This window comes from Tamandua tetradactyla, chromosome 5, assembly GCF_023851605.1.
Source record: "Tamandua tetradactyla isolate mTamTet1 chromosome 5, mTamTet1.pri, whole genome shotgun sequence".
Lineage (NCBI taxonomy): Eukaryota > Metazoa > Chordata > Mammalia > Pilosa > Myrmecophagidae > Tamandua > Tamandua tetradactyla.
In genome coordinates, this window is record NC_135331.1 from 186,800,176 (window position 1) to 186,811,250 (window position 11,075).

Sequence of the window (11,075 nt, forward strand, 5' to 3'; positions counted from 1 at the left end):
CTCATCGTATAACTTCCTCCTCTCTGGTATTTTTCTCTGCCAGTTCTGGCTACTTTGGTCTCCCTGAACTGCAGAGTCTGTCTCCTTTATTCAGTAAATCATCCAGGAACTATTTGGGATTCCTCCTATCTATACTGAAATCTGGAAACTCTCCCAGGAAGTAAAATTAGGAAGTTACAAGGCTTTCCTCATTTGTTTTTCCTGTCTCAAGAATCACTGTCTTTAACTGTCTGTTTACCATGGCTGAAACCAATTGTTTAATATATTTTATCTGGTTTTCCAGCTGTTTAAGGTGGAATATAAGTCCAGTCACTATTACTCCATCATGTCCCGTATCACAACTTATAATTTGTAATTAAAAGGAATACAAAGTACAGATAATACCAAAACTATCTGAACAAATTTTATTTTTATGAGACTTAAGAATCTTAGGTTATATATTAGTATTAGTTTCCATGGTTTCCATAATAAATTACCACAGACCTGATGGCTTAAACAACTGAATTTTTTTTCTTTTCTCACTCTTCTGGAGGCCCAGAAGTCCAAAATCAGGGAGCTGGTAGAGCTGTGTGTCCTCCGGAGGCTGTGGGAGAGATTTTGTTGTTTGCTTCTTCCAGCTTCTGGCAATTACTGGCATTCCGTGGCGTGATGGTTAGGTTCTGGTATCAACTTGGCCAAGTGATGATGCCCCGTTGTCTGGTCAGGCAAGCACTGGCCTGATCACTGCTGCAAGGATATTTTATGGCTGGTTGATAAACTGAAAGGCAGTGAATTACATCATCAGTCACTGATTGTATCTGTGTCTGATGACATATATGATCAGTTAAGGTGTGTCTCCCACCAATGAGATAATCCAATCAGTTGAAGGCTTTTAAGGAAGAAGAGAGATTCTTGCACTGCTTCTTCAGCCTCGAGCCTCTCCTGTGAAGTTTGTCCAGACCCTTTGGAGCCAACAGCTTCAGAGCCTGCCCTATGGATTGTGGACTCTTCCATCCCCACAGCTGTGTGAGACCCTTTATAAATCTCATATTTACAGATCTCTCCTCTTGGGTCTGTTTCTCCAGAGAACCCTGACTAACACACATGGCTTGTGGCCACATCACTCCATTCTTTGCCTCTGTCACACATGGCCTTCACCTCTCTGTGTCTCTGTTTCTACTTCTGTCCCAACCCTTCCTCTACCTCTCTCTTAGAAGAACACTTGTCATTGAATTTAGGGCCACCCAAATAATCCAGTAGGAACTCCTCATCAAAAGGTCCTTTACTTAAATACATCTGCAAAAGTCCTGTTTTCCAAATAAGATAACATTCACGGATTCTGGGGATTAAGATGTGGACATTTCTTTTGGGGGGCCACCATTAAGCCCACTGCAGGTTTCCTCCCGATTAATTACATTATAGTTCTGCAAAATGACAATGAATATAATCTTGGAGAGAAGGTTATATCTTTTCTCTGTCCCATGTCCTATTGTCATCCTGGATGAAGACAATATCTATAGACAACTACTTCTATTTTCATAATTCTTTGAAGTATTGATTATTCTCTGCTTGTCCTTCAGGTCCATTGTCTGTACTGCTCAGCCTAGGAGGCTGACCTCTACAGAAAGTACCACCTGCTTTTCCCACCTTCTGCCTTCCAGTTAGGTTTAATGAATTGGAGACCCTGGCGAAGGATCCAAGGGTGGGAAGAGAGAGCGGCCCACCCTTATCCACCTTTTCTAGCCAAGGTTTGTCTACTATATTCATCTACTATAGCCGCAGCTTCTAGGATCTGTGTATGTATTGCCAGGCACCAGCAGCATTCCCTCTCCTTGGCTCTTCAGGTCTGGGGATGGAAACGGCTTGTTCTCTGTTGTTGCTAATTCCTGGATGTATCAACATCTCTTGTTGCTGTTGCTGCTGTAATTACTTCTGTACTTAGTTCCTTTATTAAATTCACTTCCATTAGCCCTTTAGTGGGTCATCTGTTTCTTGCCTGGGCCTCTGCAACTCCAGGCTACACTATTCACACTCCACCTCTGATATCACACACTCAGCATCTCAGTCTCTGACTACAACCTCCTATCCTTCCAGTTCTCCCCTTCCATGACTCTTAATCTGCCTGTTCTTTCTCCATGCCCTTTCCCTGTCCTCTTTCTCCCAATATTTCAGTTACTCTATGGCTTTAGTTTCTTCCCAATTCAGCCTCGATTCAACAGTCCATGTCAACAGCTCTGACATCACCACTTTCTCATGGTTCTTTCCATTTCTAAGAGTTCTGACTCCCCAGCTTGGTGATCAAATATTTTTTGATCTGCACCTTTCTTTGTTTCTAATATGAAGAATTGAATAGTGTGATCTCTAAGTAGATGACCACTGCCCAACTGATTCCCTTTTGAGAGTGAAAGGAGTAAAGCGATTAATTATTACATGAGACAGTCCGAGGAAGCAGGGCGCGTGATCACTCATCCCTGAATCCTCTCCCGGCTCTAGAATGCAAGGCTATAAAAATATGTTAAAACCAGAAAATGGATCTCAGTATTTTCTAGAATCATAAGCTTGCAACTTACAACACGCCCCTTTTAGTGAATCCAACAAAGCATTTGGAAATAACAAATATAAAAATAAGAAAACAAAGACTCATTTGTTAGGGACTGTGAAGCATGAAGGCAGTGAAAGAAGAGATTCACCAATAAGTGCTTCCCTCCAAATTTCAGGTTTCTTGGACAGCTGCCCAGAGGGAAAGACCCTGCTTTTTCTAACAAGCATGTGTAACCAAACCCATAGACAATCCACCGATTTGGCTATAAAGGGAGAATCTAGTGCCCTCCTGACTTCTTGTTCCTTCACTTCCATTTTCGGTTTTCAGTTTCAACCCCCAGAGAAGCTGCTGCTCTGCCCTGCTCGCCGCCTCCTCTCCCACCACAAAAGGGCTGCTCTGGATGAATAGGCATGGTCGCCATGGTAGCTGGGGGTCATAAACTCCTGAGCTGTGGGTCTTGGCACAACTCCATGCTTCATCTACCTCCTGGTGGAAATCAGTCCCTTTATCTAATTAGTGGCCTTACAAATAGCCACCTGCCCCAGAGCTTAACCATTAAAGATGCAATACTGGCTGAATAGCATGAGACAAGGGGTAAGGGGAACAGAAAACTGAAAGCTGATCTCAGTGAGGCCCTGTCCTTCCTAGCTATAAGGCACCTGCAAGCCCAGCCCACCCACAGAGCAGGAGTTCAGAAAGAGGCTGAGAACAAATCACTTCTGTCTTCTTATCTCAGCTCACCTTGGGGGTCTCCAGTCCACTGGCCTCCCTGAAGTTGGATGTCTGTCTTTTCTTGACCACTCCCGCTTGGGTGCTGGCTGTTCCCTGCCTCAGAGCTTCCTACCTTAAATAGCCAGCCTCCAGAACTCAACCTACTGTTTGGATAATTCAGAACCATCTCCCGTTCCCCTTGGAAGACTGGGTCCTTTCTAACTTATTTAAACACAAAGATTTTGTCATGCCAATCAGACATACTCCAGACTCATTTTATCCTGGTGTGTGTCAGGTTACATCTCTTTCTTTCAGTAAAGAATTCTAAGAACAAAAAACAAAATTATTTCTATCCGACATTCGCTATATGCAAGCAGATATCTTTCTACATTCACTTTATAGATAATGATGAATCTCAACTTTTTAAAAGTTGAATTGAACACACTGTAAACGTGGACAATGTGGTGAAGCTGTCTTTTGCATCCTGAACTGAATGTCAGAAAGGATGCGAAGTACAGAGGTGAGAGGAGCCCAGCTTGAGTCTTACAGCTGATGTGCAAGACCATCTTTCAGTGTGTTTTGTTTGTTTGCTTTTTGGCGCACGGACCAGGAATCAAACCCAGGTCTCCTGCATAGCGAGCAAGCATGCTACCGCTGATTGTGGTAGAATGCACCCCCTTTCAATGTTTCTCTCTATCGTAAGGACAAAGGAGAACTCGACTGCAATTTATCCACTATGCACTTCTGGAATTAAAACACGCTGAAAATTCACCCAATTTTCTCCTTTATGTTGGGGAGTATCTGTTCCATATGTGCAGAGCAAGTTCATGCTTCACTGTCATTTTATTGTCATGTAATGATTTTGAAATGACTTGCTTTTTATTATTGCACTATGTGTTATGAGACTATATATCCAATGGAAACCTATCAAACTAGGGTATGATGATCTTTCCTACGCTGGAAATGATCAAGCATGAAAACAGAAAAAAGCTTATGGGTAGGAAATCTCTACTAAGTCTTTTCATGTATTCTTTGGTTTGTGGGAGTCTCTGATTTCTTCTGTTTTACTACTGGATTAGCTACTCCAGCTTGGATGATATCCAGCAACAGGACCTCAGATGGCCTTGGACATGCTATTTTTCCAGAGGTGAGCAGATATGATAACAGCCTTTTTTGATATTCAGATATAGTTTCTTTTCTAGAAATTTCTATGGTGCCTATTTATTAATTTATATTTTTGCATAAAGTTTCTCCAGGGTCTCTGAAAAGAAGCTAGTGTTTTGAATCAAGCAAAACTCAGGCCAGGGGGACATTTCCTCCATGCCCACCGTGACTTCTCAGGACCTTCCAGAACAATCCAGATCCAACAGCTGGGCTCTGCACAGACCCTAACGGCCAACTCTTCAGGTTTCTTTTGAGAAAGAGAGAAACGACAGTCTCAAAAACAAAAGCTATTCTTGAAACTTTTCACTTTTATTCTCTAACACTCTTTAGTAAGGGTTGTCAACCACCCATCAGTGCATTCAACACAGACTGAAAGAGTTTTCTGTGCATTCATTTATCCCCTTGGTCACTTCTAATAATTCTTCCCTGGTGTTCAATGGCAAACTCTCTAAACAGCAGCTTTCAGTATTGAATGTGGTGAGGTCTTCCTGTTCAGTGCCACACTTCTCCCAACGTTACGCTCCCCAGGGCAGGGACATCCATGCCCTGTTCACGTCTCCGTCCTTGTGCCGGACGTTTACAGCAGGAACGACGCGTGTAGCAACCACATCATTGTTTAGGAACTATGAACTACGTATGAGGAACTAGTAAGTTAAAATTCATAAACATCCCTGTTCTAGTTTGCTAGCTGCCAGAATGCAACATACCAAAGGCAGACTGGCTTTTAATAAAAGGGGATTTATTTTGTTAGTTCTTTAGAGGAAAGGCAGCTCACTTTCAACTGAGGTTCTTTCTTACGTGGGAAGGCACAGGATGGTCTCTGCTGGTCTTCTCTCCAGGTCTCTGGGTTCCAACACCTTTCCCCAGGGTGATTTCTTTCTACATCTCCAAAGGCCTGGGCTGAGCTGCAGTGCTAAAATGAGGTGTGCTGAGCTGCTTGGGCTGTGCTGCGTTGAGCCTCTCATTTAAGCACCAGTCAATTAAGTTAAACATCATTCATTGCAGCAGGCACGACTCCTAGCCGACTGCAGATGTAAATCAGCAACAGATGAGGTTCACATACCATTGGCTCATGTCCACAGCAACAGAACTAGGCACCTTCACCTGGCCAAGCTGACAACTGAATCTGACTACCACAATCCCCAATGGGAAGCCCATGACTTTTGAGACCTCAAAAGTAGCATTTCTCTTCCCAGCAATTATCATCAATTAAAGAATGAAAAGAGAATGAATCAATGAGTACTGCATACAACAATGCAAAGGATATGCTTGCTGAACCTGTAACTCTACAAAATAAAGACTAAATGACTAAAAAAGAAAAGACTCCAACAATCAATATGTTAAAAGGATACCCAATGTGAAGCTTAGGAAACATGTAGAGTCACACGGAGGGAGTTGTATAAGCCTACAACGCAACCTTCAGAAGCCCCTGTGCTCCTTTGATCTCACTTCGGAGTGGACGGGTGCAGGGCATGGTCTTTGGAATGTAACTTTTGACCCAGTGATAACCTTCCCAACTAGACAAATTTATCATTATAAATTTTTCTATTTTTCTCCAGACCATCTCTTTCTCCTCTAAATCCCATAAAGGACACTGGAGAGAGTGCAAGAATGCAAAGGAGGCCTGTGGTTTGGAACTGGTCCAAGCCAAGTGAATTTTCCTGTGTATGGACTCAACTGTCAGCAAAGAGCACCGTGACCCAGCATCTGAATACAGGAAAAGCCCCCAGCTCTGAAGTCACTGGTTCCGAAAGCCATTGTAGGGAGAGGGCAGACAACTGGGGATTTTCACATCACTAAAATGTATCCCTCCAAGCCCAGGTAAGACTTCCTGATGGACAGAGACCTGGAATTATTTCTGGTTCTATTAATTCTCTCCGATTGACTGTGCTCCCCTGGGGCTCTACGGGCACTCGCTGGCCCTTGGGACAATTCCCCTTCCCCAAGATACCCATCTGCCCTGAGACTCGCATCTTTCCAAAGGAAACCAGCAGCTGAGATGTGGGACTGCTGGATGCTCCTTACGGGAAGCTGGCAATCCGCCCAATGCCTCCTAAATCCACCTCCCTGCACGCACAGCCTAGCTCGTGGGGGGGTGCTGGCAAAATTGGGGGGGAGGATGGCAGGACGGAGAGGAGGACAGTCATCCCCCTCCTTCTGGGGTGACTAGCGGGGAGAACAGAAGGCAGCAACCCACCCACCCACCCCCATTGCTTCCCGAAGGCTTTATTCCACCCACCGAGAACCCAGCCCAGGGCAGGCTGCAGTGGCGCAGTGGCAGAGCTCCCTCCTGCCATGCTGAAGGCCTGGGTTCGAGTCCCGGAGCCTGCCCGTGCAAACAAACAAAAGAACAAAACCTGTGCGTGGGTGAGAAGTGTCTGCCCTCATGTGACTTTTTTAGGCTCTAAAGGAGCACTTCTCTGGCACCTGCATCTATTCATATTTACACTCTTGTAACATGAAATTCGAGGTGGCGATATTGACAGAGACAAAGAACAGAGAGGGTGGAGCTGAGTGACTTTAATTCCCAGGGGTCCTGGGTCTGCTTGACCTGCCACGTGACTGCGAGTAACTTCCTTAATTGTCTAGGATGAGAGCCCCACCTTCTCAATGAGGAAGATGAGGCCAAAAGGTTCTAAGGTCGCCTGTAGCTTTATGATATGCGATGCTCCATCCCTAGCGATGAATTCCTGTGACTGCTATCTGTAAGCCAAGCAGAAACCACAGGTCGTAGGATATTCCCTGGAGAGAGTGCAAGAATGCAAAGGAGTATAAAAGGAATATTGAGGAGTGAGTGTCAGTGAGAATTTGCTGCTCTTTTCCCATCATCATGGAGGATTTTACGACAGAATAGGATGTTTTGATGTGTAAGAATATTTGTTGAGCTGAAGACTGCAGGCTTCCTAGACCTAACTTGCAGCCAAGGCGATAAAGTAGTTTAGGAATGGAATGGAAGCATTAAAGAAAATCTTCCTAGAAAGAAATACAGGCAGCAGGGATTGGGGGAAAAGATAGATGAAAGCTCAGAGGAAGCAGAGAGCTAAAAAGGTCTGGAATCAAGGGCTCAGACATCCTGAGAGGCTGTGTCATGGGCAAAGAGACTCTGATGCAAGTCCCTGACGAGGGATGCATAGAGAAGGCGCAGTGAGGAAGGCAGGAGAGTAAAAAACAAACATAAAAGCAAAACTGATATTTATTGAGAACCCACTAAGTACTAGAACTCTTTGCTAGGAAATTCATGAAGACTTTATTTTCTAGATAAAATATTTCTAGATATCTCCAAATGATATTGTGACACTCATCATGGAGATAAGAAAACAAAGATTCCAGAAGGTGACTTTCCCTAAGGCAAACCTAGGTGTGTCTACGCTGCTTTCAAGGCACCATCACTGTCTGTCCAAGGCCAAGGAAGCCAGCCCCTCCGCCGGGGCTTTTGGGCGATAAAGAGTTATTAAGAAAGAAAACAGTCAGAGGCAACCACTGATCTGTTGCGTGAAATAATCCCTCCTTGAGCAAAGGGATGTGTCTTCTTTCTCTGTGGTTGACGCGAAGACTTGCCACCCAGATCCCATTAAAGGAGGGCTCACTGCCCACCTGCCGGGAGGGGTCAGCCCCCAGCTGTGGGCTCCCTCGGGGCTGGTGCAGGTGGATACTTGCTTCACCTGGGTCCTGCCCTTTCCTGGCAGCCGGCATCCAGGCACTGAGCAGGGAGGAAAGGAGGCGGAAGTTTAAGACCCACTGCTGGTCTAGCACAACTCTATGGGGCCACTGTGACTCCAGAGCGCCCTACCAAGCAGCCGGGGTCTTGCCAGGCCTGCTTTGCTGCTCAACTGCTACCCTGGCCCAATTCGGCTTCTGCCCCCTTCTCACAGGCATTGATCTCTAACAAACGGCTTGCACTCCACATTCCATCTCAGCAACTGCCTCCAGAGAACACAACTGATGGCACACCCACTATAGACTCAATCAATGTTGGGGAAATTCGTGGGTGGATAAAGTGGTGTGAGTTAAGGAGTCAGTTTTTAAGATTCCTTTCCAAAGATAATGCACCTGTTGGCCGGTGACTAAAATTCTTTTTGTTTGTTTGTTTGTTTGTTTAAACTGGGCTTACTGTTAGTGTCTCCCAGTGCAGAGAGGCAGTTTATTTATAGCAGTACAGCAGCCGCCATGAAGCAAGGGGACTCTCTGCACAGGGAGGACCACTGATGCAAAAACAAAACTCTCCAAAACAAACAAAGCACAGCTGTGAGTCCCACTGCCCGCCCGGTGGCCCCAGCGTGTGCCCGGGCAGCGGCCCCACGCATGCGGGTGGTGGGAGCGAATGTAGTGGTGGGAAGAAAAAGACACAGACCACAGAATTTGTAAAGATTCCCCTTCCCCCAAATACACACACACACACACACACACACTGAGACACTGAACAGGGTTACAGTTGGCAATGCTCTTGGGGTGGGGAGGATGGAATTCTGCTGCTAGGAGGGAAGGCTGGTGGGGAGAGGGAGAGTTCCCAAGTACCGGCACCTGTGCAGACGGGCATCCTCTCCCCATAATAGAAAGCAGTCTGTTCCCTCAGGGCCCCTGATGGAGCAGGCACACCTCATAGCAGGCAGAGGGCTGTGCCCAACTGATGAGGGGGCAAAGAGGGGGCAGTAAATGAACACGCCACTGCTCAGCACTACTTGCCAAGTGCCCTCCTCTAAGCAGGAAGAGAAAAGGCCAGGGAGGGACCACTAACGTCGGGGTCTGACCTCCCTCTGTGGGGGAAGAGTGGGCCAGAACTCTTACCTTCAGCCTGCTTCCAAGACCTAATTGGGAAGGAGGCCCGCGTCTCACCGAAGCTTTCCTTTCCCTCTGCACTCCCTGAGGAGGAGCCGTCCATACAAAGTCCAGGGCACCGAAAATCTAGGCCTCAAAATTATTTTAGCCCCTTCCAAGGTTGGACTTCTTAGAAACGATCACAATTCTTGAAGACCCATCTGTGACTAGGTCAGGACAGCGTGGGTGGGAGAATGTAATGACCGCCCGTGGTTTCTCTAACCCTGGGCGTGTCATCCAAATCAGTCAGATGGCTTCTTCTGGGAAGATGGAGAGCACGTGCAAAGCAGAGTCTCAAGAAAGTGGGTCAATATCACTCAAACCCTGTATGCGTCAGCCTTCCCTGGTCCTCCACTTTCGTCCTAAGAGAGGCACTGACCGAGTATGGAGTGGGGAAGCCCAGCCCTTCCCAGCGTAGCCCATAGGGTGAGGGCTTCTCAGCAAGGCAGAACTGCTTGGGCATGACATGGCCTTTCAAAGGCAAAACTTACCTTTCACTTCCCATTGCAATCCCAACAGAGAGCTATAAGCAAGATTCTTCTCTGAGTTCTCAACAAGAACATAAAAAACTTAAAAGAGGCCAAGAAAAGGGAAACTAGGCAGGACTTAGAAGCAGGAACGTCAAGGGAGATGCAGTGAAACTGGTCCACCTGGAAGCAGGGGTAGCAAGCAGCACCTGGGGACTTGGGTTGCACCAGAAAAGCCGCTGAATGGGGGGCCAGGAAGGACATGGGTCCAAGCCAGAAGGGTGAGACTGGGCCCTACTGGGCGCTGAATGAGGTTGGAAAACATTTTGAATAAGCAGCACCATTCCCACTACAATCCCACTAACCTTGGCACTCCCATCCTACACTTCCCCAACCCTCGGTGAGGGAGTCACGTGGAGTGAAGTTTCCACACGCAGCTCTCACTTCTCATGCTGCCCCACCCCAACCCTGAAGCCAGGGGATCCTGGAGGTCATTCCCCTACGTTCAACGAAAGACAGCTCCCGTTGTCAAGAAGGTTCACGGGGACAGGAAGGGAAGGACTGCCCCTGTGAGGGACAGAGAAGGCGATGACACTCTGGACACTTGCTACAGCAGCCTGAACTCTGTGTCTGCCCAACCCAAGGGACAAGAGCCCCTTCAGTATGACTGCACCTAGCCGGAGAAGACCTGGTCCTGCCGCCTGGCTGCTGGCACCAGCCCCACACATTCACACTAGTGAGGGCAGCTGGGAGAGGTCGCCTCTGGGCTCAGCTTTCAAATCACCACATTGCTTTCCTCTATAGCTTAGTCCTGCCTCTGGGGTGAGAGGCAGCTACTGACCTGGCAGAGTGACTAAGAAATGGCCTGCTGGGCAACTAGTAACTCACAGAGTAGGAAAATGACCGCCCCACCAAACTTTTGCACAAGGTATGCTATATCCATATATGAATGAATCTTGCAGTTGGAGAAATTGTGCATAGTTGCAGAGGCCCCTGCCACCTCCCCAGGGGATCATAATTGAATCCTCAGCCTCTCTGGACAATCAAAGTCCAGGCCTAGGCCGAGGGTTCCCCTCGGCCAAAGGTCAGCTTTTGTCCTCAAGTAAGTTGATGACGTCGTCGTAAGTGCTGGGCACTTGGGGAGCAGCAGGTTTAGCCTTGTCTCCTTATTGGAACCAACAGAACTGCCCCTTCCAGACTCAGCTGGGGCTTCCTTTTCCTGGTTCTCCAGATGGAGCTGTTCATCTCCAGACCCTACCCCTGACTAGCATCTGTCCTGAAGAAACCCAAATCAGAGGGTCAGAGATAGGAGCACTCTCACTGGAGTCCACTGATTGGGGCGGGACCAGCCATAATATCCAAACTGTCATTTATCCGGGAAGCCCTTGACAACAGGC

General features: G+C 47.0%; 1 long non-coding RNA gene across 1 annotated transcript; it reads left to right on the forward strand.

The window, feature by feature from the left end:
- Window positions 1–872: 872 nt before the first annotated feature.
- Window positions 873–4,379, forward strand: LOC143682931 (uncharacterized). Its single transcript, XR_013175371.1, has 3 exons — window positions 873–1,005; window positions 1,560–1,727; window positions 4,312–4,379. It is a non-coding gene; the product is annotated as an uncharacterized LOC143682931 (long non-coding RNA).
- Window positions 4,380–11,075: the final 6,696 nt, after the last annotated feature.